The sequence below is a fragment of the Parasteatoda tepidariorum genome, chromosome 5 (assembly GCF_043381705.1).
Source record: "Parasteatoda tepidariorum isolate YZ-2023 chromosome 5, CAS_Ptep_4.0, whole genome shotgun sequence".
Taxonomy (NCBI): Eukaryota; Metazoa; Arthropoda; class Arachnida; order Araneae; family Theridiidae; genus Parasteatoda; species Parasteatoda tepidariorum.
Genome location: NC_092208.1, coordinates 24,651,964 through 24,657,793, shown reverse-complemented (window position 1 = coordinate 24,657,793; position 5,830 = coordinate 24,651,964).

The following is a 5,830-nucleotide window of genomic DNA, read 5'->3' as shown; positions in this document are numbered from 1 at the left end:
GATCCAAGTGGTCACCCGCCCGTACACTGACAGCAGCCTGTGATGCTTAATTTCGGTGTTCTTCAGGGAACCGTGAAAAAAAAACGGTTAAATATTGTTAAAACATTGCTAATCACATAATTATTGACTAAAATATAATTTCAATTTACTATCCAATAATTATTTACAATAAATTTAACAAAATGTTGAAATGGAAGAAATATGTTACTCAGCACATAACAATTGAGTCTTTAAATTCAGAAGTTGCAAATTTATAGCGCTAAAATAATGTGTAAATGTCATTTTTATTTCAACAATTTTAACTTACACGCTTTTTCATCTTTCCATAAATTTCAAAATTACGACATATTTATCTCTAGAATTTTCAACAGAAGTTATATAACTTCTTTTTTGCATAACCTGATTATCGAAAACGCAATGAAAGTAAATTTGACACTTATGACTCGAATTTTTTATTATCGTTATTATAATTAAATTACTAAAGCCATGTATTTTTTAGATGATGGCTATAGCCACTCCAAAGCTTATTATCCGTCAAAAATAGTTTTCTTTGATAAGAAATTATTTTTTACTGTGCACATTTTTTACTTCTGAATGTAGTTTTCTTTTTTAAATTTAAAAAAAAAAAAGATCTATTGTTGAAAGATATTGCAGTATCCTCACTACCGAGTCAAACTCCCAAACAACAACTGCCCCCTGACGCAGTTGTGAGATTTAACTATGCTACTTCAACTTCTACTTCCGAACTTTGAACTGAAGTGAACTGTAGTTTTGATAAAATATAAACATTCACGCACAAGTTCGTTCACGAGATGTTGTTCATCTGATATTTTTCTCACTCGCGATCGTCAGCGAGATATGTTTTTTTTTTTTCATGTAACCTTTAATTATTTTATTTTAATTACATTAAAATGTAATATTTTGGATTAACTATTATTTCATTTCTGCTGCATTTAAGACAGGATTGGACTTCGTGATGTTTTTTTATTTCATGTAACCTTTAGTTATTTTATTTTAATTACATTAAAATGTAATATTTTGGATTAACTATTATTTCATTTCTGCTGCATTTAAGACAGGATTGGACTTCGTGATCGGGTCTGAACCTGTAATATAATGGAATGCGAAATTTTTCCTGAGACGTTTTACATTTCTCCTCTCTCTTTTAAAATTTTTTAGAAGGAATTTCAGGAGGAAATTCACAACTTAATCTTAGTCTGACGAAAAACTTAATTTTATTATTTTAATCTGAAATGAAAATTCTCATAATACCATACTGTTGTACAGTTTTTATTCCATAATTATGCTGTTTATGAGTGTGATTAATAATTTATGGGAAGATTGAAGGGACAGACATTGCATTTCCTAACTTCATTTTACCCTTGTGCGGAATCCTCTTATATTTTTTTTAAAAACAAAAACAAGAAAAGTATGGTTTTGCTTAGGACATTATATATACAAGCATGTAAATGATTTACGTAAATTTTTGCGGAAACTTCGAACCCTGTGTTGCAATTCATCCCAGAACCTTTCTCTAAACTATCCTATCTAAACTATATATCCTTATAAACTATATAAATGTTATATACTATAGTACATAACATTTGTTTTTAATTTAATTTTTCCTAAATTGCCTGATATTTTAGATTAAGAAAAAATATTTTTATTTTCGTTCTAAGAAAAGATTTAGGAAATATTTTCATAATTAATTTTCCTAAAGGTTTCAGATAGATAGGAAATAGTTTTCATAAATATTTATTATCCCAATCCTTTAAGATGTTAAAAAAACATGAAAATATTAGAAAGAATTTTTAAAAAATTGAAATTCAATTACTAATAAAAATAGTACTGATGACAAACGAATAATGAAAGTGCCGCTGGATAAGCTTTCATTGGCTACATAATTTTGGCACTTGCAATAAAATTGTGTGTTGAAACAGTAATGTCATATAATTCTTAGAAATAAATATGACATGCACTGATACTGGAGCCGCGGCGACTCAGGGAATAGAGTGCTCACCTCCCAATGATGTCACAAGGGTTCGAATTCCAGTGGCGGCTGGTCTTTCCACATCCGGCTCGCACCGACCCCAGTGATCACGTAAAGACCCTCTTTGCCGTCAAGCAAACCATGGGTAGTTTTCTTCTCCATACAACGCAAAGGCTGGTTAGTTCCACTAGAAAGTCTTCCACGAAGAAGATATTTTTTAAAGATAAAAATATTTTTTTTAAAAATGAATCAGCTTCAATTGCGAATACATTGCATCGTATAAGGCATTGCTCTCCTTTGTTTTCTAATTATAATTAATAGTTGCGTCTGAGGGGGTCATTTGACGGACACTTTATTGATTTTTTTAAAATTGTTTGGTTGTTCAAACGATATTATTCTCAAGTCTAAGGATATGTGTTAAAATTTCTTAAAACATTTACATATGCTAAAAAATGTTTATAAAACATTTTTAAATAATTTTTTTTTACTTTGTCCTTGTCACTCAATACTGTTAGCACAGATTTCTCTTAAATTCGATAATGCTAATATGATATGAGGTGGGTTAAAAAACTCTGTGTAGTATACATTTAATGTATAATATTGTCTATTTCGGTAATAGGCATTGCTCTCCTTTGTTTTTTTACTTATTATTAATAGATGCGTTAATTGGGGGACGGTTCTTTTAAATTATTTTTTTTGGCTCAAAAGAAAACTTTCATATTCTTTTATTATAAATTTAATTAACGATTCTGACCATCAATGCAAACATACAGTATATCTGATATGATAGATTCCTTTTAAACAGAGCTCTTAAAAGACCGAAAGAATGGCAGCAAAACTACGAAGATAAATTAATTTTTTAACGTTTATTTTCAGCATATAATTGAATGATTAATTTTAAAAACACCAAATACCTGGTAACAAAATCTTAAGTTATTATATTTTAATTTTATAGCTAAAGATAACTTCATTATTACAATATCAACGCCGCAGTTTACGTAATGTTTTAAGGACTGCATGAACCCTGTTAATAATAAAATAGATGTTTGGTTTTACGAGCGTAAGATTCGGATTAAAATAATGCTCAACACCCAAATGTAATACAATATATTTGATTGTAAGAAATTAATTGGCTTCAAAAAATATGAAGAGGGTAATAAAAATCGAAAAGTTTCGAGAACTCAGAAATAAACGAACATTGTAACCAGACCTGAATTAAGAAAGCTAAAGTGATTTGAAACAAAATATGAAGTTGCCAACGAAAAATAAAGCTGGAAGAACCGCACTATTTAAGAGTAAAATAGGAAATAAAATAAGAGTTACGTTAGATAATGGGTATGGCTCTTAGATTGAAAAAAAATATTAAAATATAATTCGTCACAAATTTCTAAAAATTCAATGCAGAACAATTTTATTAATTTTTTTGACTGCTGCTCTGAAAAAAACAAACATTGTTTAAGGATGATAAACAATTCAGTCTACAACTGAAATTTCAAAAGTCGAATGAGACAATGGAAAGACTCATCTCCCCTGGAATCAAAGTTAAATAGTTACAAGGCAAATTATTTCGGACAAATTAACGTCTCTGTTCCACTCGAAATTTTTTGAAAATGTTTTTTATTTTTCGATCCAAAATTTATATATATTTCAGGGTTTACTTCAGAGAATATTTCGATAGAATTTATTGTTTTTTGTCCTTTATTTAATTCTTATTTCTTGATTACAATTACTGAAGTTATATGATTTAATGCATGTTATAGTATAATGGTAAGCGTGGCTTTTCCTCATCTTTCCTGTTGCTCTCAACAAAATAAAGGAACCAGTTTAAATAAATAGCAGTTGAATTGTTTCTAACTGTTTCAAGCAATAAAATGTTTTGTGCAAACAGACTTCAATTCTGGGGTTAATGAAATCATTGACACGGTACAATTGAGCCGCAATGAAATATTAACATTCACGTCTCTCTAGAACAAAACATAAAAATAAAAAAATTCTATTTATAATTTCTGAAAAGATAAAAATAATATGCTAAATATAATTTGCTGAAGAAATTAAAATTACTGACAAATTACTCCTCTAAAGTAAGTTATAGTCCAAAAATGTCTTAATATACGTCACCTTACCTTAGAAAAACCTTAGGTTAGAAAAAGAACAATTTTTTGAGATGATTCTAAAGCTTTTTTTTGACATATCAATATTTTGTGAATTGTACTAAGGTTGATAAATAGTATTAACTTTTTTAAGCGAATTTTTTCACCATTATCTTTTTTAAAAGGGCAAATTTCTTAAAGTCAGCAGGAGAGAATAAGCTTGAACTGCAAAGTAAAATAGTAATTCGAGAATTTTTTGTCCTTTTAAAAAACAACGCAACCTATTGTATTTTTTTTGAGCATTAAATTAATAAATAAGAAACAATAAAAATAAACAGTCAATAATTTATCTACATTTCTTGAAAAAATAATATGCTGTGTAACTAGCAACAAGTAATTTTAAAACAGATTTTTTTAAAAATTTCTAACAAGTTTAATCAACAATTCTAAGTTACTTTCATTAAGAGCCTGATAATAATTTAAAAACAAGCATTTAATTTAAACGAAATCCTAAATTAAAATACTAAAAAATAGATTAGTATAATATTAAAAAATAATCTATGTGGTAGCGAAAAGAATAAAATTTTGAAAAAATAAGATTAAATAGTTGATAAAATAGTCACGTGAAACATGCGTGGTTATGTAATTAAAAAATTAATTTCAATGGTAATACGTTTAAGATGATAACATCTTGAGAAATTTTAAAATATTTGAAAATGGTGGCTACATATTTGGTAATTCTATTCTCTTTATAGTGATTTGAAATATAAAGCACAATTTCACATAATCATTGTTGATATTACAATTTTATTCAGGAAGATATAACGGTACCTTTTTATAAAACCTTTATCTTCATTTAAGTTGTAATTGCTTGATAATTAAAAAATATATATTGAATAAATTGATAAATATATTATTCCAAATCAATACATATGTGTGCATGATATTGAAATTGTATCAATTATTGAATGAACCAACTAAAAATAAAGTTTTAAAAAAAAGCAGATGTATACATTCTATCAGAAGCACATTTTTATAAAACTCAACATTCGTTGAATATAATGTTTCACTCAAATCCCTTTGATGAATTATGAATAAATTTTCAAAAAAGAAATATCCTATTTCATAATTAAAAAAAAAGAAAATTAATATTCGGCTATCAGGGGAAAAAATATGAATGAAATTTTAATTTTACGTGTGCGTTAAGTAAGGTTTCTCATAAGTTAACCACATTTCAATATTTTTACATTGTTGCCAAATTATTTTTTTTTTGAAAATAATTCATTTAAATTTTTTCCATCTTCTAAATAAAAACAGTTGAAACTTTAGATTTTAAAATAGAAAAATATGTAGAATGATATGGTATAAAAAATGTATTCCTCATAATTGAATCTTTTTCAACCCAATTAAATTAAATATTAAAAAATAATAAATAATTATTAAAAAATATTGTTAGCATGAAATTATCTTTGGGAAAATTAATTTTATTAGTGGGAGCAAATTTTTTGAAATTACTGAATTATTTTTGAAGATATGTCTAAAAACGCAAAAAGTGTCTCTCTTGTCTAAACTATTGGGGCCACAACGTCCAGATTGCCACTACCCTATATTTTGAAGATCAAGAATCTAAATATGTAATATATATATATACATATATATATATATGTGTGTGTGTGTGCGTGTATGTGTGTGTTAATTCAGAGGAAGTAAGTTTTTGTGTCTGATTTTGTAACTTAATAATTAGCATATT